This window comes from Lonchura striata, chromosome 17, assembly GCF_046129695.1.
Source record: "Lonchura striata isolate bLonStr1 chromosome 17, bLonStr1.mat, whole genome shotgun sequence".
NCBI lineage: Eukaryota > Metazoa > Chordata > Aves > Passeriformes > Estrildidae > Lonchura > Lonchura striata.
Genome location: NC_134619.1, coordinates 3,925,881 through 3,952,340, shown reverse-complemented (window position 1 = coordinate 3,952,340; position 26,460 = coordinate 3,925,881). Strand labels below are relative to the sequence as shown.

Below are 26,460 nucleotides of genomic sequence, written 5' to 3'. Positions count from 1 at the left end.
GAGCACCAGTTTAACCCCAGCACAGCCAGGCCAGCCTGTTGACCCTCACTGCCCCACAAGAAGGCAATCCTCAGCCCTGTGGGGCCACAGGATTTTGCTCTGGCTGAAGCTTATTGGCTGTTTATGCCAAAATCACTTTAAGTTCCTTGCTGTACACATTTGAGGGTGAAGACTTCTGTGCTGGAGCTTCAACCCCAAAAAAAACCCCTCACGTATCACAAGCTCCTCATCTGCTCCGTGTGCCAAAGGGGTGGAAACCAATGTGGCTGTGCCCCTGCTGATGATGCTGGGCAAATTCTTCCTACAATGCTAGCAGGGTAATTTCTAGAGCTCCTAACAGTGGTGCAGTGTGAGTGGGTTAATGTCTGAGACGTCCCCAGTCAGAGGAGGGGAGAGGTTCCAAAGTGATGGGCATGGCTCTGCAGTGCAGCTCTGGGCTGCAGAATCAACCAGGCAACAAAGAAGAAGCAAACAAACCATAATATTCATTACATTTGGCTCCAGGGTCTGACCCCTCAGAAAGACTGAGCATCTGTAGCTTGTGTTTACATCAGCAGCAGTTGTGGTGAAAAACACCCCCTTGCTTTCTTCTTTAAAACATTGTGGTGCCATAAATAGAGCACTCTTCCTGCAATTCCCTCTCTGAGGGAACTGTGCAATGATTGTGAAGGTTTCCTGCTCATAGAAACTCTCCCATTTGCACGTGTCAGACCCTACCTCCATCCCAGCCAGCCTCCCACAGGAAGTGGGGCAGGTTTGCTGGGACATCTATGAATTGTGTGATGGGAGAGTGCCCTGAGCTGCCCACAGCCCTCATTGCTACAGCAGCTGGGTCTGGTGCTGAGGTGATAACAGCATTGTTAAACTGAGCACTGGGCTCAGAGAGTTGGGTTTATCTTCTCGGGTCTTTGCAGAGTGTGTAGCTGGATGCCCGGGTTGCTGATTACAGCAACTGCAAGATGCATTCCATAGGCTGAGGAATGGCAGCTGGGAACATCAGGGATGCAGGGCTGAGTTACACTGACCTTGTCATCAGGCAGGCTGCAGGGGACACGGGATGTCCTCCTGTGAATGTAGCAAGAAGTTTGTGGGAAGATGAAGGATGCTGAATTTTAATGTGCTGGGAATTCTGGTAACTCAAATTCACGATAATGAAAGTTGTGCCTTGCTAAATCCTGTGTGTACATTAGTAGGAGAAGGACCACTGAAAAATCTGCAACCTGCAGGCAGTTTAAAAATAACACAGCAGACAAGAGCTGCAGGCAAATTCGTAAGGCAGGCGTGCTCTGTTTGCTGATGAATTGGTTTGGGATGCAGCTCTGCATGATTTCCCCTTTACTGTCATTGCATCTCTCTGCAAGTCATGTATTGAGCTAAAAAAGGAAATAAAGGTTCCCTTTGGTCCACTGCAGAGGGTAGAGACAGTAAGTGGAATCAAAATGACCTTTCTGGCTTTTGGGATAGAGGTGCCTTTACCACCAGTAACTTTCAGCGCTGCCTGGAATTCAGGACTGCCTCTAAAAAGGAGGTGAGGGAGGATGGCACGGGGGGAGCTGAGCTTTTGAAGGGTTCCTGTGTCCCCCTGGTCACTCCCAAACTGAGCCAACACTTCCCTCAAGGTGGTCATTGTCATCCATCAGTGAGAGGAGCCTGCAGGGAAGGCAGAAAGGTAGTCTTGGTTTCAGAGTTAGGATTATCCTGAGTGTTGTGAAACAGAATTAGCAGCAGGAACAATCCCCCTTTTCCTTAGTTTAGCATCCTAAAAAACAGAGAACTGACCACAGTGACTGAGCATGCAGGATAGGGGTAAGTTGCTCATGTCTGGAAGCCTCTGAATGCTTCTATCTTATGTTCCAGAGAAGCAGAATTCAAACTGAAGAGCTTTTTTATTGTACCAGTTAGATGTTTCCTATGATGGAGCTCTTCCTTGTTCTAAAAATGTTTTCTGTCACCTGCATTTCTGCAGACATGCTCTCTTTCTTGACTCTCTTTGAAAGAGAACTGCAGCAGAATGTTCCAGTTTGAAGTTTCCATTTCAGTTTTTCGAACATGGAGTATTTTTATTTTTGTAATTCTGAATGACTGTTAGAAACTAGAACTGAAAATTATAAAAGAGAAGTTTTTTATGAACCTGAAATTTATAAAATTTTTGAATGACTTTGTATTTGAAGCTGTGAATGTTTCAGTATTATTTGGGACTGGCTTGAGAAAAACTAACACAGAATCCTTTGTAAAAAAGAAAACCTAGCTCTTATCAGTTAGATATTTAGAAAGGCAAGGTACCTGTAGTAAATATTGAATGTAATCATGAGCTGATTTTGAGTGCACAGCTCCTTATGTGACATAGATTGTTGCTCTGACACAACATATTCGTTAGACTAAAAAAAACACTGAAATAAAGTAGGGAAAACTACAGTTTTGAGGTGCAAATTCAGACATTTACCTATACAAATTTTTGGTTTTTATGTGGTCTGTGGTGTAAGGAAAAAAAATGTTAAATGTTAAAATCTCTCTTATTGCAACCCTTTATGTTCCTGATTTCCCGCCATGGATTTCATCTCTCTGAGAGCTGAACCTCCCAAGGAGCAGATGGAGAGTGGGCCAGGTTTTATCCACATGGCATCTACGTCATCCCCTGAGTTACCTTGGGGGGAAAATCTGGCACAGGAAATTTGCACAGGCTGCAGACTCATGGAGATCCATGAAGGCAGGGTGAAAATGCAAAGATAAACAGCAGGGAAATGCAGAGACAACTCTGGCTTCAGCTTCCCCTCAGTAAAGGCTGTGCTTCAGCTCAATCACTTTTCTTTTTCCTGGGTGATATAAATCCTGATTTTTTATACTTCCCTGCATGAAAATGCAAGTTTACTATGTGGTCTCCAAAATCTAACTTCCATTTTTACTTCAAACTCAAAAGGTTTGCCATTTGTCCTTGTTCTATCATTTCCACTGCTCTTTAGTATGTTAAATTATGATTTAACATTTTTCTCTAATGGAAGGAAATGAAATAAAAACCCCAAAACATAAACTTGTGGGTGGTAGGAGGGGGCTGTTCTTGCCAGGGAAGTTTATTTCCATTTTGTCATGCTGAGCCTCCTTCAAAGTATTTGGATTTTAAAACCAGGTTACCCTGACATGAATGGGGAAACAGATTATGCTTATCAAAGGAAAGAGAACAGGGAAGTGGCAACTAACTCCAGCTAAATCTCTTAGATAACAAGTATGCTTTGTATGCTTGAGATTTGTGATTTCTTCCAGAAAACGTTCCTTTGGAAAGTTGACATATCACCTACCAGCATTACCACCAAGTGAGCCAAGGTGCAAAGAAATTAATCAGGAACTTTTCGTGCTTTTGGATCATTGTGTCAAGCTCCAGCACCACTTGCTGTGATTTACAATGCACGGTGTGACATTAGCAGTTCATTAGCAAAATAGGTTTGTCAGTGTTTGCATAAAGGAACCCACAACAGCCTTACCTGGGTAAGAAAGAGCTCAGTAACAATAAGAAAATGAGCCTGATGAGGGATTGCTGTGTAATCACTGTTAATTCAGTTACCTGAGCCTGTACAATGTCTTCGGAGAGAGCAAAACTGCCTTTTACAAGCCTCTCCCCCAGTGAGAGCTGGCTCAGGCAGCAGAGCAGCATCTCCCCAGATCCACAAAAAATCCATTCAAATGAAATAAAAATCCTTTCAGATGGGCACTGCCTCTGCAGAGGCCCAGGAGCCTGTGCCAGTCTGTCCCTCTGCAGCTGCAGGGGGTTTGTGCCACACACCTTACACACCCCCAGGGCTGGGCACTTTCCCCAGGCCCCTGGAGGGATGCTGTGCTGCAGGACACAGGGAGCACGGGGATGTTTTGGATGTTTTGGATGTTTTGAATGTTTTGGATGTTTTGGATGAGGCTTGCCATGCCCTCAGAGCAGTAAAACTGCACTGCAGGACCAGCCTTTCATCACCTGCAGTTGTTTAATTAGCTGTAGCCTTGCTGCAAACCTGTTGAAAGGATGTTTTTTATAGCATCCTCAGGGAGTCTGCAGACTGAAACACACCCTGGGCTGTCTCCAAGAGGCACCTTCAAATCCCTTCCACTGCAGTTATCCCTGACAGCAGCTGCCTTTGGAGGGACATGGAACACCCAGGGAAGCCACTGGTGAAAGAGCACTGTGTTTGCCAGCAGGGACTGCTTTTCTGGGATTCTGGATTGCTTTCTGGGATTCATCCACTGCTTTTTTGGGGATTTATAGCCCAGGACTGACCTCTTTAGGGTTTCTCCAGTTTATGGGAGTCTATGTCTGTCAGACATACAGTCAGCTCCCATTTTACATCTATCTCAAACTTGTATATTCAAGAATTAATCAAATCCTGATGTCCTAGGCACTTTCATGCCCTTGTAATTCCATGCATAATTTCCCTCTTTGCTCAAACACATCACAGCTCTCAGTTGGTGCTGTCACTGTTCAGTGCCACTGCTGCAGATGGAAAACACGCTTTGTGCTCTGTGAAATGCAAGAGCATCTCGTTTTGTTTTGTTTTCTCCTTTATCACTTCTGCTGCTTCACAATCTTGCTTTCCTCACACCCACTGGCACACCTCAGTCACCAGTCTGGTGCTCCCTCCAGGCCTGCTCTAGAGAACTGGACAGAGATTTGGGAGAAGGAATGCTTAGACAGCAAACTCTGACATAAACCAGAACAGCTACAGGGAAAGGTAGATATAAAACAGGCAGTGACCCAATTCAACTTTTGTCTAAGGTTGTGCATCCAGTGTGGTTCCTTGTAAAACTGTTCTAAAGCTACCAGTGACTTATACACCTGGTTGGGATGGAAATTGTAATGAAACCCTTCTTGGGAGGTCATTTCACCTGAATGGATGTTAAATACTTTCCAGGGATGGTTTGCTCTGCTGGATGTAGCATTCTGTAAATATGAGACACATGTAGGAAATACTTAAATGGGAACATTGTTTCTAAAAATCATTTATTCCACTGTCTACTGGTGCCTTTCACCAAGGCAATTATATTAAATACTCAGCAAGGTACCACAAACCCCCAGCACCTTTGAAAAGCCCCAACTGTGCTTAAACACAGAGCAGAGTCAGATGCTACCAAGTCCCCAAGGGTGATGGCACTTGTCACCTGTTAAATCCTGCATTAAACATCATCCTTAGCATGGAACTTTCTCAAAGCTCACGTAAGGGTTTTAAAGCACTGGTGTAACCAAACTGCAGCATGCCTTCTCAAATTCAATTCTTCACTGGTTAAGGGCCAAGAGAAATAATTGCTTATCAAATTTACTGTAGTGATTATCACTGTTTGCTTGAACCAAGACCACAATATAGTCCTAATGGAAATGGCAAGATCTTCAGAGCAAGAATAAACATGGAAATTACTCTAAACATGTGAAGCTGTCTCCTCTGCAGCTCTTGGAATTACTCCATTCCAGGTCATTTCCTTCTTCTATTATAGGAACTAGGAAAAACAAACAACTGAGTTGTAATCCTTGGCCTGTGTAAGAAACAGCAAAATAGAGAGACAATATCCCACATGGCAATAACAAAATGAGAATTTTGGCAGGAGAACAGCCATATCTGTCCATTAACTCTCTGTGTCACCAAGCAGCCAAGAAGGGAGAACTATGGAAGTAACTCCAATTCTTCTTGCTAATGTGATTTATTGGCTGTGTCTGCATTAGCAAGAAATGCAGTGTTAGAAGTGGGGCTGTGAGCAGCTGGTGCTGAGGACAAAACACCTCCTGGCTGCATTTGTTAAGCACAGTGGTGTGATCTTGTGACTCCAACTCGACAGTGAACAAGCTCTTTCCTCACAAAGTGCAAAGGAAACAAGATTCTTCTTGATAATACCAGCCAAACTAAACAACCAGCCTTCCAAAAATAAACTAAGAATGCCTGTGTTTTCTTCCCAGAGGATGGATGAAGATCATTATTTGTCTTACTAAACTGAAAGATCCAAAAGCCCCTAATCACACATGCAAATTCGTAAGACTTGTTAGTATCAAAATTCACCAACTTTCATCAAGACATTGGCTCCTAAATTTTTGGCAAAGTAAAAGTTCCTTTGTATTGCATTTCCCCCCATATTACAGCTTATCTGAAATGTCCTTATATTGCATTATAAACACTTGTGTCTAGAGTGGCAGGTAAATTGCTATGCAAAAATTAACAATGGCAAATTCAAAATTCCTAGAATGATGCTGAGGCCATGACAGAAAAAGCAAATTTAATGTACAAATGGATGAGTTTCTTTCAGCTTTTCTTCTAATGTTCATAATGCATTGAATTTAGTGAAGAAAGGACCCTGCATTTAACAAGAGTTGTACTGGTTTTATTAATTGGAGGCAGTCTTCTTGCAGTTCAGTGCAACAACTGAGCTTTGTATTAATTTTTTAGCTCATAAAACATTCTTCCCATGCAATCTAGAGATTTGCTGCTAAAATATTGTAGAAAAGACATTACCACCATTTATTTAAATGGTTAGATTTGAAAGAAAAGGACAGATATCTTGTAAAGATAATTTTAAATACAAGTTGTTTTCAAGGAGAAAACTTGTGTGTTGCTGAGGTTGTACTGCTTCCAACAACTGCAACAGCCACAAAATAAACCTCAGCAATATGTCTGCAGATGGTTAAAATCTCCAGGAATATTAGACAGTAGTCTGGACAAGTAGGATGTTTAATGCCTACAGTGGTTACACCTCAAATGGAAATATACAGAGGAAGAAACATATTCAAAGCAGGGACAAAGAATGCCAGGAGCTAAACTAAAGTGTACATGGTAACTGCTGACAAATGGCACTTTTATAGATATATTTTAGAAGGCTAGTGGTAAAAGTTCTCCACAGGTGCCTTTAAGTGCTGGCAGATTCCCCTGAGTGTCACCTGTGGTTGATGTGTCAGGTGTTGTCCTGCTCCTCGCCTGTGGGTCAAACAGAAGAGGATGGAGCAACTCCTGAGCTGCACAAGATTTTCCTACTCAACATCTTCCCATGGCTCTGTCCAGGAATGTGGGAATCCAGGGCTTCCCTCTGGCTGCCCTGAAAGGTCTGGGACCCTGGCAGGGGTCAGGAACCCCCCTGGACAGAGCCCCCAGAGACACTGGCTGTGATCTCTGTCCATGGAAAAGAGTTTTCAATCTTACAGGATGAATTACAAGCTCTGAGTGTTTGATATAAGTAATAATTAAGTGTGGCATGGGTGCAAAAGTAAAATTTTAGGATTCTAGATTAGGGATCCAAAGGGGACAAGATGGAGGAAATTGGGTGTGCCTTGTCCTTTTTCTCCTTCTCCATGCCCTCCATGTCTCACTGTGGTGTTGGCATTTTTCTGTTGGTTCAGGCTGGGGACACACTGTCCAACGTAGGTGACAGATATTGGCACGTTCTTGTAAATCCAGCCCAGGGAGTTTCTGGTATTTAATGTTTGTCACATCCCACTGAGGGCAGAGCCCCACATGCTGCCCTGCAGGACAGAGCTGGGCAGGGCAGCAGAACATGTGAGAGATCAACAGAATAAACCACCTGGAAACCAGCACAGACCAATTATGGCTTCTGCTTTGGCAGCAGGGCTGAAAGACAGAGACTTTTTATAATCTCAGAATCATCAATACCTCAGATTCCATCACAGGAACCTCAGGGGCTGGGCCAGCAGGGTGGAGGTGGAGCAGCCTCAGCTGCCCTGGGATTCCAAACCCTCTCTGCACCGTGTGCCACAGACAGACACTGCTGAGCAGAGTCCTGCCATGCACATTTTGTCTGAACGGGTAAGATTACTCCAGTTCTGTGTTTAGACACTTAATTTATAATGTAATGGTGTTTAAAAAAAAAAAAAAAAAAAAAAAAGAAGAGCACAACTGCACTTCTGTTCTGCTGGTCAGGTCTTATGCAGAAGTACAAAATGTAACAACCATTTCCCAAACTAAAGCATGACAGGAGGCTCTCTCTTTGTACAGACAAATTTTGTTCATTTTACTGGCCACAAGTTTTTAATTCACATTTTTTTAAACCAGCTGTCCCAGACAGCTCCTTAGTCTCCAGATCTTGATTTTCATTCGGGAAATGTTTTTGAGACAGAAACCTCTAATGAGTGTTTTTCTAACATTTGCCTTTCATCAGCAGGAATGTTTTACTTTCTTTTCTTGCTTTCTTCTCCTATTTTTTTAGTTCTTAATTTATTACTTTTTACACAAAAGGAATAACCATCTCTGTGACAAAACTATCATATTATAACCACCACAGAATATGAACTGAATTTCAGTTTCAGTGCAAGAAGTTTTTATTAAGCAAGTAAATAGTCTTGTTAATTTCTGCCACATCCTGGGCCTGTTTTTATGTTCACAAAGCCCAAACAGCTTGGAAGGGAAACCAGCATGGAATATTTCTACCTTGTCTGACCTAAATTTATGTATGTTTTAGTTCTTCCAAGAGAAAGAAAAGTGGAATAACTACTCCCTCTACTCAGTTTCTTTTCAGCACTCATATTTTAACTGTTCTCAGCTGCCTGTGTGAGTCATGGAGAGCTGGAAACAAGAACCCCCCACAATATTGTAATAACTGCTTCCTCAGGAGGGAGCATCTCTGTGTTTTGGGGGATACCACTAAAAAGCCACAAAAATCTCCTGAAAGCTTCCTTGTATCAGAAACCTCCATGGAAACCAATAAAGGAAGTGACAATATCTTAGCTGCAAAAGGAGATTATTTATGAGTGTAATAATAACAAAGATACCTGAGGATTTCCATACAACTCTCTTGAAATTCATGTAATTGTTCTCCAGCTTTTGCAGAGATTTCAGACTGCTGTTGACTTTGTGGATTGTTTTGTGTAATGATAGCATTGAATTTCACTGGCCTAGGCAAAATTTGGATTTGGTCCTGTGATGTTCCAAGAAACTCTGAAATCCACAGGCTTTTATAAGAACTGGGAAGGTGTTCAGTGCTTGCCACGCTGATCCATGCTGTTCCAAGATAGTAAGTTCATCCAGTGTCCCTGTACAGTGTAAGTTACATCCAAACTAAATCTGTTTGAAGCTGCCTAAGAAATATTTAGAAACAATGGGGGAAAAACATCCTTCACTCTGAAATGCCATAACTTATTGGAAACTCTCTTCCTTTGGTTCATGTCTGGACTGAGCAGGGCACAGCAAACCAGGTCAAGGATCTTGTGCAGTGAGAGGAAAAAGAAAAAAAAGGTCAACTTAATCATAAACCAAATTCACTGGGGGGGGGTCAAATGGATTCAAAGAGCAAACACACAAGGGTAAAAAGATGTTGTGAAACATTAACAGAGGCTCTTGGTATCGAATGTGCCCATCAGCTGTACAGCATTTATAGGCCTGTGTGATTGTACCTTGGTGTGCCCTGGCTCAGTCCTGTTGGCTGGAGCTTATCTTCCTCCAACACAGAGATTCAGTCTTAAATTCCTGTCCATGAGGTCAGACAAGGAGTTGGTCACACTGAAATCACATCTCCCTACCAGAGACTCTTCCCTCTCTCACTGGGCTCCCCTGCCCCTTCTCTCCTGCCATTCTGCTTTCACAGCCTGTTTCTGCTGTCATTTCCCCTCTGCACAGCTCTGAGTGCTCATCCTGCAGCCTCCCCTCCCTGCTCAGTGCCCTCTGCACAGGAACAGCCTGACTTTCATCAAGATTATGCAGGAATAGCCTTTCTTCTCTGAGAAAGCTTTTAGACATTACAAGTATTCAGGGTTCGTTTACAACATTGGGTAATGAAGCAGAGCTAAAAATACCATATGTTCCTTTGTCATTGCCCATTCATTGCTATAAATGACTGGAATTTCGGTGACTGCAGAACAAAACATGTTTTATGGTTTTGCTTTTAAGTGAAGCTGGGTATAAAGCTCTTTGCCACTTGGAATATCCCAGTGTTTTACATAAGAGGATAACAAAGTTTATCTGGAAAAGGCGGTGAAGCCTGCAGCTTGTTTTCCTCTCATTTTCTTTAATGAATGAGGAGAGATCTTAGAATGTGTGTTCACAGGAGTGGAACTAGCTGAATTTTCTCAGTTATAAGAAAATACAGTGAGGAATTTATTGAGTCTGCCCCCCAGAACATCACCTCTGATTGGCAATTCAGTGCACTGGATAAGCAGAAATCTTTTCAATCGGCTCCAAGCCTCCTCTGCAATCTGTGTAAATCTATTTCAACAACGGAATGAGATTATCAAAGCATGACAGAGAAATGACACATAGGGCCAGATTGTTTGAATATGTTTATTTTAAGTCATTTCACATAATCTTATTCACTATATTTGTTTTTTGAACTCAGAGAAGGAGAATTATTTTTCCCCCTAGTAATTAAAACTCTGAAGGCGGACAATCTTGCCTGTACAATAAAAGAACTTAAAATATTTTAGAAAGTATTTTAAAAAACCCTATAAAAACCCTCAACTAATTTCTTCCTTTCAAGTGCTGAAATGATCTAATGCTATTAATAGAAGATTCTTTCTCGGTGGAAAATTTATTCTTCTATTTAAAGCTACTGGGGAAAAGCTTGAAAGAACAAAAAATTATGATTCTGCCATCTGGCTATCAGTATAGCCTTTGGATGATGAGTTCAGATAGTGGCTTTAGAATGCACATATTTATTTGGAAAGAAAGTCATCATTTCTCCACACATTTGCATCCCATGGCTACACCCCTGCTAGAATCCCACCCATCTTGTCCCTTAGTGTTGGGGGAAGCAAACTGGGGGATCCCAGATTGACAGCCCTGAAAATCACAGATTTTCCTTCATGCCCAAAACCAGGCAGAGCTAACGCAGCAGCAGAACCTCCCCAGGTGCTGCTCAGCTAAGCCTGAGCCTAACCCAGATGCCCCAAGATGAGCAGAGCAGGTGTTGCTCTGTCCCCATGGTCTCCCTGCAGAGGAATGGAATTGATACCAGAGCTGGGATGACATTTCATGTGGGCAAAGGATGAGAATTCCTGTCACAATAAATCAGCAAACAGAACACCTCCCCAGGAGTTCAAAGGGACATTTTATACTCAATAGCTCATATCCTGCTTCCAGGCACCTGATCCATTAGGCTTTACTTCCTTGACATGTGCTAGGACTTGATAATTTTCTTCACATGCTGACTCTGCACCCAGGTGCCATTCCAGGGATTCACTCCAGAGTGATGAGAGTTATGTGCCTTGTGCATTCCTGGTGGGATCACGCAGAGATCACATTCACACAAACACAGGGGTGTATTGCTCAAAACATGTGATTCACAATAAACACAGTGAAACCTGAATAGAAGGCTTAAAGCTGAAAATCATATGCTTCTCTGGATTTTGTTCTTGCTTTAATAAGGAAATGGAGGCAAAGTATTTGTAAAGTGAACACTGTGCTAGAGATCTCTGAGTAACCCAAGCCCAGTTCTATCTCTGCAGCAACTGCATGGCTGTGAGCTCTAAAATGGAGAGCTAAGCAGCATTCCCCATTAGCAGGCTGCTGGATGGGAGGAATTACGTATTTCCATGATGTATGCATGGCATGGGATTAGGTACAGCAGCTCAGACCCCCTAACAACTTTTCTTCCACAATATGTATCTTCTTCACTTGGAAAATACAGACATGCCAAGCAGGTCTTGGTTTACAGACTCATAGGCTGGTATCCAATAAACTGAGTTTTAGGGCATTCAATAACAGATCAAAATGACCACAATTCCAATGGTACAAAGTGCAGATCCAGTAGAAATTCATTCTGCCCTCTCAGATTGTTTAAAATACATTGATTAAAATAAATACACAGTGTCCCCGCAAGCTTTTTGCTGGATCAGGTATCATTTTTCTACATCACTTGCACTTTGTGCCGTATCAAGAATTGTCTGTCATTCCCCAGTTGGCATCAGTCTGGCATAAAAGCACAGAGCTGGCATAAAGTGTAACACTGCTCTGGCTGATTTGACAGAAGTATGGTCATTTGCCCATGCCTGCTCTGCAGGAAACCTGTCCTGCTGTTAAAAGCCCTCATGCACAGACCTGGTGTCAACATCAGCCTCTTGTACGATGGCAGAGCCTGGCAGTGCCAGGTGATGGGAAACTCAGGGACATCCCTGCCTATCCCCAGCCCTGAGCTCATCTTCCAAGCCAAAACTGGCAAAGCCAGCTGAAAAAACCCAAACGTTCACGTTCCAAATTGCAAACTTTTCTTATTTGTTGAAAGCATTCCAGGGTGTCTTTAGGCTACGCTGAGCTAGCCTAAAGGCAGGTTTAACTTATGTTTTGACCATTTAAGAAGGAAAACAACTCTCTTCTTCCATTATACTCTTTGGCACTCAGTAAATAAATTTTATCATGGCAACTGTAAAGCCACTTGAGGCTTGAAGACACAGATTTTAAATTAAAGTGGTCCTTGACATCTTGTTCTACAAACTAACCTGGGCACTCTACAGTCATTAAGAATAAAAAGCCCACATGAAGTAGCTTAGTATCATGTATTAGTGTCATGTTTTCCAGTTGTTACTTCAACATAACAGCTGAGCCTTACATAATCCTGTTTTGTAATTATATACCCAAGTGCTTTACAGAGGAAGAAAGCTAAAATGTGTAGTGGGACTTGAGTCAGGTTGATCCAGTGCTGGAAAAAGAAACTTCATCTCTGAATGTTGCTCCAGAACTCTGCCTTTTAGCTTCTTTAGCTAAATTCTGGAGCCCAGCAATTTCTGACTGGTCACAGGCTGAAGAAGTCCCGGAGCTGTCCTGCAATATGATACCTTATCTTGCTGTGAACATGATAGAATGCAGAGGTTGTGAGGTCTGAGGGTGCACAAATGAATAGTGTAACTGTTTTGGGTTTGGTTTTTTTGGGTTTTTTTTAGCAAACCTGAATGCTGTGCAGAATGACCGCACTGACTGCCACAGAAAAATATTTTCAATGATTTTAGCGTGCAGCTGTACACGAAGTATGTGCATATTTAGACCTAATTTGAGCTATAGCTGCCACAGCTGGAGGTATGAATCACATAATGGCTGTGGGTTTGGGCTGTTTTGATGTGGAACCACTCAGCTGCACAGGCAGAGGCAGGGATTGCCAATCCACGCCTTCCTGCAGGCTCAGTTCATCATCCCCTCCTTGACACCGTGCCCTGGCATCCCGTGCAAACAGAGGACAACTTCACAGGGCTCACAACTTCCACAACCAGACCTTGCTGCACCAGCAGAGCTTGTAGCCATGATTCTTCTCAAAACAGATTCATCTTTGTAGAAAATGAGAGCAGAGGTTAATGAGGGTTGAGGCAAAGATGGAATGGCACCAGCAGTTACTTCCTACAAAGCAAAGTAATAATTTCTAGCACTACATTTAATAAAACCAAGCCCTACCAGGATGCACAGCTACAGGGGAATTCAGTTTGAAGTCAAATCTGATGCTGACTGGTTTTCCTCAGTGAAACACATGACACCTGGTCTCCTTATCTCACCTAATCAATTTAATCACATTTTAATGAGCAGAAATAGGAAAAGTAAACAGTTCCTTTCTCTTCTTACAACACCCATTTTCTTTCTATGTGGCTTACTTTGAATAACCAGAGTTCATTTTTAGACCCCTGTTCAATATTTCATTCCAAGGATTTCACAAGCATCTTTGAAATGCTATTTTGAATCTTCAGCAATGTTTAATGCAACTTTCCTGGGATTTTCCCCCCTCTCAAACTGGGCTCTGTCTTTCAGAGTGGGGGAAGAGCTGTTTCATGGTTTGCTTATGAATCCAGCTCCAGTCCCACCTGAGAGAGAAGTAAGAACTCTGTAGACCAGGATACAGATGAACTGTGGGCAATTTCTGTAATAGCCCCCTATCTTTAGATGGTCCAAAAAAATCTAAATATCATTCAGAGGTGTGTTGCTTTCTATTATGAATTCTGAATAAGGAATCATTAACTACTCCCAAAAGAAATAGCCCAGTAAGATAAGCATCAATCAGTCTTTCAGCAGTTATGGAATGAAGATATACTTGTGTCTTGATACATGTGCAAGTAACAGTAACTGGCATTGAAAATGGTATTTGGGAAGCTGCTGTGCAATTTTACATTAATTTTTTTATTAATATTATTTTAAAATAATTTTACATTATTGTTTTTCTCATCTTCCAGATGATTGATAAATCCTATATTGAAAAGGAATTATCTTTCATCTTCCAGATAAGAAAAAATAAGAAAAACTGAAGTTCTCATTATCTGGAGTAAAGGGAGAGGTGAGAGGATTCTGCTGCTTTTCTCTAATTTGGGCAGTGTTTTTAGCTGACTTCCAGCAGCAGTGCAGGTGTAATACACCAGGAAAAGTCTCCATGGGGCATATGTACCATAAAATAGGCCCAGTTTTATTTGTCTTGCACTGAAAACAAGGGAGAAGACTTTTGACTTGCAGACACAGGAAGAGAAAGTCCTTTGGCTTCATTACCATTGCCAGGGGTGTGAATTACATCCCCTTGAAAATTGCATATATGCCCCTACTTTATTTTCATGCAGTGGGAGAGGGGCAAGAGAAAGGGATGGATCCCCTTGGCCATCTGCTTTTTGAACCAGTAGAGTGCATTTGGATCACATTTTCAAGTCTTATTCCCCTAAAGTAAAAATCAGAAATTTACATTCTGAAAGTTTGATACTTGGATGTGTTTGTCCATCTTCCTGCTGCTGAGGTAGTGGTGCCTGGTGATCACGTCTGGATAATCTTGCAAGAGACTGAGATCTAATTTTAGCAAAAAATATAGTGCTACAAAAATAACATTAGAGTCTGATAGCTCAGTTTTCTGTGAGTGACAGAGCTTATTTCTTCTTGAAAATCATTAATAGTTTTTGCAGATAGACAATAGAAATAAATTAAATTTTCTGGCCCACGTGGTTATTCAGCAGAGCTTGGTAAAGTGAGTCATAAGGGCTCAATAGCCCTTGGTTTAATTTAAGTTACATGACTTCCACAAGACTCTTGAGATTTTGGGGGGAGGGAGATGAGCTTTTTACAGAAAGAATTAAAGAACAAGGAAGGTCCAGGGAACAAATCTGAAGGAATTTGGTGCGCAAAGCTAGCACAAGATGCCTCAATGGGAAGATGGGATGGAGAGACCCATCCTTCATGTGTAATAATCCTGACCTTTGCTTTAGTTTTAAAGGAATACTTGGTGGCCAAATGATATAAAATAGATTAACTAGAAACAGAAGGTTGAGAGAGGGCTGGCTGAATTAAATATTCCAGTAACTCTCAGATTACTCACGTGTGGCATTCTCCTCTTCAACCACTGCACAAGGGGTGAAGTCAGGAATTTGCTGTACTATTAACAAATCATGGATAGTCAAATCAGTGCTTTTATCAGCTTCTACCATTTCATCACATTACTTCTTAAATTGATTTTATATTTTAGGCCTATATATTCCCTGAAATACATTTCTCTGTATATGTGGAGCATGAAAAATTAATCCATTAACAGGTATTCTTTAACTAGGTCTCAAGAGTGCTGTGAGCCTGAATTATGCTGCATTTTCCAGTATCTTTTTAATTTTGCATGTTCTAGATAAAAAACAGTTTCCTTTAAAAAATGGTTGCTCTCTTCTCTGTAATGACAAGAGAGGAAGAGAATATTGAAAAGTTCCTCATCAGCATAAATAAATTAAAGTCCCCACTTCAGAGAAGCCAAGAGGAATGAAGGTCCATTAAATGTTTTAAGAGGAAGCTGGAGGCAGAGATGACCAGAATGAAGCTTCCCAGTCTAAATATATTAGCAACTCTCTCCACACTTGGATTTTTAAATGTCACCCAATCTATTAAAACAGAAACATCTTTGAAGTTAGCACAGTCAGAGGAGGGATTGTGCTGCCACATATTTAAATATTGGACTATCACATTTGCAGTTTTTAAACCTGTATTTGCAGGTTAAAATTCAGCTTTCTGTTAATATGACCAGTCTTGTATTTCTGCCTCTCCCCAGGCTCCTCCTCTCTTTGTCATCCCTTTCTCTGCTGCCTGATGATGCCTCCTTTTGCAGGATTTCAAAAATTTGCAAAAATTTCACAGCAGTAATCCTGTCATCCAGCCAGGGAAATCTATGTACACTATTTATAAACTGATACAGTTCCACTGGCTGCACAATAGCAAATTCATGATTAATTAGATATTATTTTAGAGAACTTCTCACACAGCCAGTGTTGTCAGCTCAGGAATCAAACCGAAGTTTTATGGTATTTTTGCTTCAGTGTGTTTTTTTCAGGCAGAGATTGATAAATTGGATACTATTTACATTTCTTGTGTCACTTTTCATAAAGAATGTCTTGTGCATGAGTCAAGATACCCCAAACCTGGAAGATCTGTTGATTTTTTTTCTTTGTACAGTCCTACCACTGACTTGCCCGGTGGCCTTGAGCAACCTTTCCCTTCCCTCTGGGTTTCATTTATCCTCTTTGAGTAAAAGGGATACAAGGAATTTAATTTACTTTGAAAGGTATGATTACCACTTGCAATGTCCTCTGGAGTCTTGGGATAATGGATGGATGTGTGTTTAATAGAGAGGACATTCCTGGCAGTTGCTTTGGCAGGAGATCCTTCCATGTGACAGGAGCACCATTTCAGGGCTCGGGAGGGGGAAGGAGAAATATGCCCAGAGTTTCTGAGGTGATCCTGCTCCATCCATCCTGGCAAACTTTAAGTTTTGAATGCCAACCTTCTCCCTACAGTATCTCCTTAATTTTTCCACTGCCATTTATTGTGTTTTACGACAGTTTTATCTTGAGTTATGGGCATATTTTTCACCTGGGTTTCAAACACAGTATATTTTTATCCACTTGAAGTCTTCTTGTAGGCATCTTGCTTTCTGGACTGTTTATTTTAGGGTTTTCTTTTTTCCTGATCACTTCATTTTTACATGGGCCCTTTCCTACAAATTAAGCACCTGAATGCACTGGGCCTCCTATCCCCCCAAATTAAACAGTATTTTGGCTCTTACTCCTTCAACCCTTTAGAACTGAGCCCTGAACACCACTCAAGGTGAAATTCAGAATTCAGTTCTTTGGGTCCTAAAACTGCTGTTCGATAAAACAGTTGTTTACTGTGGCCAAAATTATTTCTCCCTCTTGTCTTGAAGAGAAAAGGATCCAGGCTGTAGCAGGGGAACCTTCTGCCATTGATCATATCTTCAATTTACAGCTTTTCCTCATGATCTTTTTTCCCACTGAAAATTGAAAATTCCAAAGTCCCCTTTAAGGCTCTTTTATTCACTTGACTTTTTTTTTTTTCCACTGAGATAGTTTTGCAAATATTAAGAACTTCTGTAAACAAGACCAAACCACACAGAGGAAACTCCTCCTTAACCTGGTCCCTGAAGAGCCATTTGGAGCAAATGGCTTTGCATAATCCAGCTTTTTCTAATTAGCATCTCTGGCAAAAAAGCCACTTGGGTATATTTGATATGCTTTTATCTTAAGATTAAATTTACATTTGCTGCTAGGTAGCTCTGACATCTTCATTCTTGTTTTAGATCTCTGTCATAACATAATTGTTGTGTGATCACTCCTCACAGCAAACCAGCCCCTATTTGTAAATGGCTCAGGCTCACCCGGAGTGATGGGCTCTACAGTCCTGCCAAATAAGAATTCTGGAGAGTTTTTTTGCAACTTAGAATTAAAAAATTGTTGTTGTAAAAGCTGCAGGGTAGGTGTAGAGTATTTTTGGAGCCATATAACAATTCCAAAAAATAAGATGGAAAAACAACCAGGAAAATAATTGATAAATGAGAATGTTTTTGAAGAGATTGCAATTTAAATATTCTGAAGGAGGTTAGCCCAGTTTTACAAGACAGACTACAGCACAGATTTTAATGAATTTTCCAAAGTCTTGAAGAACTGAATAAAGAACAGATCCTTTCCTTAATCCAGTTTTCTAACCACAAAGCGTTTTCCTACTACAGACAACTAAGCACTTTGGAATATAATTTTTCAAGGGCAGATCCACTATCAGTGCTATAAATCGTTCCAGCTCTTATGAAATCAGTTGATCTATTACTGATTATATCATCTGAGCATCTGCCACAGGACTCTCCAGTACAAAATAAGTTAAACAATATAAATCAAAGGACAGTGTTTTCATTAACACTAGAAATATTCACAAAATTTCTTTTCAATGCTTGGAAACAATGAGAAAGTTCTCTGGTCATAGTAGGAAATGTGTAAATCAGAGCAGTCATTCATCTAATTTATTTTAGGAAGTTTCACTATTCACTAAGGTTCCCTACAGCTGCTTTAGTGAGAGTCTTTATTGTAAAGTGCCAAAAAGGATGGAAAATATCCTACCATGCAAAGTAACCTCTCCTAGACATCCCTTTCTGAGATTAGAAACAGAAAAATCAAACTGCAATGCAAAGGTAAAATGTCTGCTACAAATCAAAGAGGAATCTAATTCCATTCACCACACAGGCCTTTGGGATTTTCATCATTTCTCTGCTTAATCAGATTTCATTTGATGGCCATTCATTAAGGAAAACATTCCTATTTCCCCAGGAAAGCAGATTTTTTCCTCCAAACAGCTTTGTGCTACACTCTCACTTTACCACACAAGTCTGTTGAGTGTTCAGGTCGAAACCACAGACAAGGAAAACACTAATGCAGAACTGGAAATCCTTTACTTGTTCTCATTTGAGGTTTGTTCATCTCAAACACCACCAGGAGAGTGAGGGAAAGTGCTCCAGTCACACAAGTCTGAAGTTGTACTGGGCACTTTCTACTAAGACCATGCTGAAATAAATACCACAATGCTACCTCACGAGGTCTACTATAAACCAGCTCCTTTTCAACCCATTAAAAACTGCATCAATCACATTCTGTTAGCTTAAGACTGTTTTCTAATTGCAAAAGAGTGCCAGATTTCCAGCAGAAACAAGGGCTTGGTGGTGGACAAGATTTGAGCTCCATAAATTAATCAAGTATAATTTACCCACTCATAATACCAATAGTCACACAGCACTCATAGCATGCTCTTATGTCCAACATTTAATGCTTACAGCATAGCCATTATAGATTATTATGCTGTGAAGGCTACCACTTCTAAAAAATTACACATTACAGATTCAATCTATTGACTAAAAATCCAATGGCAAAAAAAAACCATATTGTTCATTTCAGTGGAGATTAAAATATTCTTTCTAGGCTCACTTTAAAAAGAAACACTGCAAATCTCCTTAACCCTATAGAGTGTATTATTTAACTTCTGTTTTTAAAGAAATATCCTGGGTTATTTCAATGCTACACTTCACAGCATTGCCTCAGAAATCACTGAGTGGGCAAAACTGGGGACAAGGAGCTGAGTGCAGGATGATGGACTACAAGTGGGAAAGGAAACAAATAGCTAAAGGCAGAACAACTTCTTGACTGGATTGGCCTTCAAAGCACGTCCTGAAACTCTGTCCCAGACTTAGAATGAAGAGAAGAAAAATTATGCCTTGGAATGGTAAAGTGTAGGATTAGACATACAAAAGAAAGGAAGAAAATTTCGAGAGACAAAATTCAGCTGGAGAGATCTGAAGGGAATGAAACAAGTTGAATTCAAAGCACACTGTCCTCCAGAGGCTCAAATGGAGTCCAAGATTTTAGATAGTTTCTCTCTTGGGAAATACCTGATGGGTGATGGTGAAGGTTCCACCTTCAGGTCAGTTTGTCACCATGTAAGTCCCTGCAGCAGCTCTGCTGACAAAACACTGGTGCAGAAGGTCTGGGGCTGTTTTAATTGATACCCTGAAGTCTTTATTAGAGCTCTCACATGCCTGCTGTTAGCCACATCATCTTATGCAATATTCTACAGTCATTCCCTGAGAAATTGTAAGATGACTTGGCTGCAAAAGTTGTGGATGGGTCAGAGAACTGTGGAAAAAGGAAGATGAAGGCCCTGGAGGTCTGGGTTCTTTCTCCTACCCCTGCCAGAGTGCCAGGGGGAAAAGATTAAATCATTTAAACAAGGTGCTCATCTTCACAGTATAGCTGCCATGTAAATCTTGAGGTTGTTGAGAATCCACAACAGAATTTAGTGAGATGTTATTCTCTAAGCATGTAAAGAGCTGCCTTATCTAATGGGTCTGGAGAATCATAGGTACATGTCTCAAGTGAGGCAGTCAAAATCAGCATTTTCAAATCTCTCTCTGATGCTCTGCACACCCCTCAAATCTGTGAGGTGGACACTCCAGCCCCACATTGCTCAGGGCTTTTGTGCAGCAGCAAAAGTGACAAGCACTATATAAAAGCTTCAGAATATATTAATAATTTCTACCCTCACAGATTACTGGAGAAAAATGTTTGTGATGTGCACTTTAAGGCTGTATCACAATACATATGCACAAGAAACCAAGTGAAGATTGCAGAGGCAACTATAATTCTGGCACTTCCTAAGTTTTTAGTGCCTGCTTTTAAAATTTTCATAATGTGCTTTCAACATAGCAGCTTTCTGGTATATAACATGTGATTATCTGAAATTACATATATATTTTCACAGTATCTGGAGAACATTTTGTTTTGTGCTTTAGAAGGATCCTGAAAATAATCGTTATTTAACTAAATCATCCCTGGCTTTCTTTTCCCTTTGCTTTTATGTGGAAGCCACAGAACAGCTTTTCACATACCAGATGAATACTGTGTAGGAAGAGTGAGAGAGGAAGGGAAATGATGGCTTCTTTTTAAGTTTGTGAATTTAATTTCACCAGGCACTTTAATCATAATGCAGATCCAAATTTACAGGGAAAAAAAGTAGTCTCCTGAATGCTCCTATATATTGGCTCATATACATGACTGAAAAAATTCACGTTCTTTAAAAGAATACATTTCTTTGCTGATTTTTTCAACTGTTGTTTGAAAATTAATATACATCAATATCTAAAGTACTAGGTAGCATAAAAACATTCTGTATCTTCAAACTACAACAAAATGCAGTCAGAGGCTTGCTGGGCAACTGTTAGATTACCTGACCAGATTTAGAGGTTTCACAGACAGAAATTTTCTTGCACTGTTGGATTTTTTTAGCAAACTCTTTTTCTCATCAGTGCAAAAAAGAAAAAAACAAGCTATCCAACACACTCCTAAACTCAAAAGTACTATGGCACTTGCAGCGAGAAAAATTCCTTGCTTCCTGCCCCCATTCCCTCCAGCTTCCCTGCAACATAACTGCAGACATAAATCCCTCTCCCTATTGGAAAAGTGTATCTATTGATCCTGAAATAAGCACATGTAACAGTTATGCAATTGATCTGCCAGCACCATCCCCAGTTTCCAGTTTGGGAGGAAAACATTCCTGGTTATGGAATGGAGGCTTTTCAGAGCACAAAAGTCTGAAAGAATCATCCTACTTGCTTAGGTAAAAGAGAGCCAATGGAATTTTTTCCTCTATTCCTAATGATCACAGAAATAACACATTCTTGCATATTTTATCACAAGCAAAACATCCAAGAAATCCTAATTCCTTCATGTTAAAAGCTCGCAGCATTCCCTCAATACAGAACCTCAGAAATACATTTAAAACATCCAAAGCTTTAATGCCCACTCACCTTAGCTAAAAATCCCAGCAAACAGATCAGTTAAAGAAAATAAGGCATCTATAGCAGGAAGGAAATATTTCTCCATCTTCTTATTCATTTCTTTTATCCCTTGCTACTCACCTCCAAGAGCTGCTGTTGCTCGGAGCACACAGAAGGCAGCAGCTCAATCCGAGGCAGAAAAATGTTATTTCCTTCCACCCTCTGCTACTGCTCTCCCTTGGAACTCCTTCACTTTCTCTTTCAAGTTGCACAGGAACACGAGGATGGACCCTTTGGGCTCTCTCCAGGTCTGTGTATATTATGTAAAACAGATGAATGCATTTCCTATTTTAACCACGGAAATCATGTCTGCACTGACGGGCGCCGGGATCATTAATGATGTGTGCAACAGTGCAAGCCCACGGAATGCTCGGAACTGGGCTCAGCTCTCTAAATGCAGAACCAGAGGGAAAATCTGCAAATCAACTTCTCGTTGTTGCAAAAGTTTCTCTTTTTCTCTCCCACAGCAGAAAAATCTCTGTTTAACCAGTACATTCACTGGAAATGCTGGAACAGAGCTCTAGATTTGGTGTAACACCAGAAACAAACACACTGGAGATGTTTTGGCCATTAAAATGCCTCCAACCCCAGTGTAACTTTTGGTCAGCTACTACATCAGACCTGTGATTCCTTTCTCCCAAGACAATTTTGTCTTGTAGCACTGTCAGCAAACTGCTCCAGCACCGCTTGAAAAGATTCCAGCCCAAATTACAGTAGTGAAAGTCTGTTCTGGCCTCTCCCCTTACTATTATTTTCTAGAATATTTACATTTCATATTATTCCCCACCCAATCTTAGTGATAGTTCCCAGAATCCAGGAGAACAGTTTTTCCTTCCTGCAATCCTAAATGCCTTCATTAGGGTGACTTAATGCTGAAGTGTTTGGAAGGCAGATGCTCTGGATTTAAAAAAGAAACAGGAGAGGACTCAGTGAACAGCTGCATTGCTCTCAGCTTCCAGAGAGCCATATTTCAGAATGGTTTTCTACATTATTTTGTCAGTGAGAACATATTATTACCATCTATATTTAAAAATACTGGCTTTCCTGCACGAAGGCAACAGCAGACTTAAAACCACAATGACTGTTCTGTGCAAGTATTCTGTGCCAATGATGCAGAAAATGGGATCCAAGTGAAAAACAAAGTGGTTTAGAAGGTCTTTGCTTGCAAGGTGTCTCCACAGAACTGGCCAAAAAACACTGGTACAGGAATTCTTGTACACTTTAATCAATATTCAGAGTTCTCTGTTGAAATTTCACTTGCTCAGTAATATCTTGTCTTTACTAATGAACAACCTATTGTATTACATCTGTAGTACATTGAAATGCTGGAAATTAAAACCGCATTCCAAAGTTAATTTTTTTCTATTCTAAAAGAAAATATTTTTCAAGTAAACTGAGCACTGTCTGTTTCTGTAGATATTAGATCATGTAATTCCTGAAAGAGTCTGGCAAACAATTCCACTTTGGAGACCTGAGCATAGACTAGAGAACTGCCAAAACCCAGGGAGAAAATCTAAACACATTTTCAATAAAATCTTATAAATTTAAAGTAAATCACAGTCTTTTTTTCCCCCAGGAAATAGATCTTAACAGTTTTTTCTCTTATTGAGTCTTCTTATGCATCATCTACAACCACCCACATTTATTTTCCAGAATAGTTTAGGCAGTGACTAAAGGATCGACTGCAGCTCAGGTAAATTGCTTCTTCTGAAAAAAGTGCACTAATCATGTGGATAATATAAAATTGATTTGGTTTAATTCAATGAACATATGTAAAAAAGAGCTTTCAGTCATAAATAGGACTTCAGTGGACAGCCCATTGTTTATTCCCTAAGGGTTACTTTAGAAAATAAGTTTAATGAAGTACTGTTCCAACAATTTATTATCATTGTGAATCCTTTAATTAATGTCAGTGGCAGTTAATTTAAAAAAAAAAATCAATGTCCATCTTTCACCAATCTGTGCACAGAAATAATTCCCTTCTGCTTACTGAAGTTCTGGTAAAAGCTATGACAAAGAAAGACCTAACTTCAAATGTAAATAAAAATATTAGGCAAAATCTCTATTAAAAATTAAAGAGTCTTAAAGCAAAGTTCCCAAACATGTGCTTACATTGCAGAACTTAGTCTTTACAAGGTTAATAGGATTCATTTGTCAGGGAGATGCCTTATGCCAAACAGGCTTGAGTTTTAAACCCATGTTTGCTAAGCTTCTGTATATTTGAAATTTAGGCACACAAGTTTGAAAATCTGGGAAAAGCTTCTTAAATGCAAGCGAAAAATAAACAAATCTATCCTGATGCAGAGGTTTCTATGAATCATCACTCTTCAGGCCTAGAGGAGTTACCCAATGCAGGAGCTGTGTCACAGCCACAGCAGCAGCCAAGGCAAGAGGAAACTCTGGATACAGGAAAACAAATGAATAAACATCTTGAGGAAGCTGAAGCTTTGTACTCTTGCTGATGGGTAAAATTCCCCAAAAGCCTAGAACGGCTTCACTTCAGATTTTTCAATGCCATAAATAAAATTCTGCCTCCTTAACAGGACTCAGACTTAATCTTCCCTTTCTGCAGGAGACTCAGAACTCTCATTTTTACACTTCCAGGTATGAAGCACCTCTGGGTACTTATACTGCAGCAATAAATCATCTCTACAGTGAATATAAGCCTTTTTAAAGCATCTCTTTTAGAATCTCAGCTTCATTCATACACTTTGTATTTTCCACAGAATGGAATTCTCCATTTCTTAGGGAGAACTAAGTTCTAGTCAAGATTTTCCTAGCAAACATGCTTCAAGTACACGAATTTCATAAAGTATCCCAAATGTCTCATGTAAAATTCTGTGAATGTGGCAACAGATTTGGATAATAGTTTACATTTCAGCTGCCAATGTATTTCTGTGTTAGAAGACATTCATTTATTTATGAGATTCATAGATCTTTGGATTATAGCTAAAATAAAAGACAGTCTTTGCTGGTAATAAATTGTGACTCCTTTCACTGAAGCTGGCCAACATTCCATCTTCTGATGCCTTACTGTGCAACTTCTTTTAAAGTCTTCCAGTAAAAAGAGATTAAATTGTCAAAGTTACCAGGTAATGGTTTGGGCAGTTGACAGAGCACACAAAGCATATGTGGCTATTGAAAATCTTGTTTCCTCACTGAGCAAGGGGTCACTGGGTGCACACTGGGTAGGTCACCTCTTGAAAATCCAACGTGGATTTTCTGTTTCTTTTGATTCCTGTTTTCCAAGGAAAAAAAAAATTATAATGAGAAGAATCTGTCTGTGCATCGAATGCTGAGTGCTAATTTTAGAACTCTTCAAATAGAATCAAAAAACTCTCTGAGACACTCACAATGAAGAAAAACTGGCATTTGAGGAATCCTTCTTAACAGGTTTTAAATTAGATGAAATTAGGACAACAACATTCAGTATTTCTTAAATACTCGTAAATTGTGTTTAGACTCAGTTTTGAGACTTTTTTCTACCAGATTTAATGAATACCCATAGAAGAGGCATACTCATAATAATTGGAAACAGCTACTCTTTAAAGCAAAAACTTTAGATTAGAAATACTGTAGAAGGAGGCATTTGTTCTCTTGTTGTCATGAACCCAAAGAAATCTCTGTTATTTTAATGTCTTTTTCATTTGAATACACTTAACATGCTTGGAGTACTTTGATATTACTGCAGTAATTAACATTTGTAACCTTTGCTGATTTGAAATTAATGTTATATTTAGTACAAAAAGAGAGACCAGAGATTCCAATATATTCCTGGAAGTATCTTTATAATGTCCTAACAATTATACTTAAAAGCTAGAAAATTCACATACTACTATCACTATGTGTCTTGCTCCATCTTAATTAGGATATTTAGGGATATTTAGGGGTTTAAAATGTGGCAATAAGTTCCTTTTGTTTTCTAAATAAGGCCTTTTTTCAATTTTTATTTTCATCATCTGTCACAGAATTTTGTTGTATGTGTAAGCAATTTAATGGTTCACTGAAAGGTTGTTATGCAACTGAGTTGTATAAAAGCCTGTCCGAGCCCAGAAATTGTTGTAAGGGGGAAACACTGAAATGGTGAAGGGCTGAGAATTTAAACATGTTTTCTGTTGGTATTTCTATCTTTTTGTCAGTGGGTTTGTAGAGCTCCTGTGAGAGCAAGAGGGAAGAGATTCCTAACGTTGGGATGTCAGGGATAAAAAGCTGCTGCCCAGGTAAGAGTCTGGAGCCCTAACAAAGCCAAGGGGAGTCTGTAGTGCCATATCTGCCTTGCAGAGGTCTCAAGTGATTATTCCAACACAGAGTTTTCCAAACAGAAGCCACTCAGTGCAATGCTGAGCTATGATTAAAATCATTAAGCCTGAATTTATCAGTGCAGGTGATGAATGATTAAATGCATCGTTCCAACTGCACCAGGGTCAGCACTTGAGGGCTTTCTATCAATACATGTTTATAATTCTGTAAATAGTCACAGTGAATGGGAAATATTATCAGTTGCTGAAGATGTCACTGATGCAGTTTCTGAGCCCCTGTGACAGCATGTGCTATTTCCAGAGTGAGGCTCAGGGTGTAATTAATGCAAATTACAGATCCTGCCAGGATTCCTCAGGTCACTACATCAGTTATATTGCTGTTGACCATTGTTGTGATAAGCCAGAGAGCAAAGCACTGCTCTGTGAGTGAGGGATGGATACTGTGGCCCTAAACTGATTACACCTAAGTACTACTCCAAAAGCAGTGAAAGACCCAACACTGGATGTTTTATTTCACCAACACTAATTTCTACAGGAAGAAGAGCTCTTCTTAAGGTATATGACAGAATAAAGAAATATCATCATGCTGTACCCTTGTTTCTGCAGTAACAAGATATAACTTCACAATTCAGTTTATTTTCCAATCACAGCA

At 40.2% G+C, this 26,460-nt stretch overlaps 1 protein-coding gene across 3 annotated transcripts in view; it reads right to left on the bottom strand.

Annotated features, from left to right (window-relative positions):
• The window catches only part of PHACTR3 (phosphatase and actin regulator 3), a 98,876-nt gene that overhangs the window by 49,597 nt on the left and 22,819 nt on the right, over positions 1-26,460 (bottom strand). The window contains exon 1 of one of the 3 annotated variants that reach the window (XM_021553576.3): positions 21,631-21,889. The exons of the other annotated variants lie outside the window; for them this stretch is intronic. The gene's annotated coding sequence lies outside the window, so the exon portion shown is untranslated. Of the gene's footprint in view, positions 1-21,630; positions 21,890-26,460 lie in introns of those variants that run through there. 3 annotated transcript variants of the gene reach the window in all.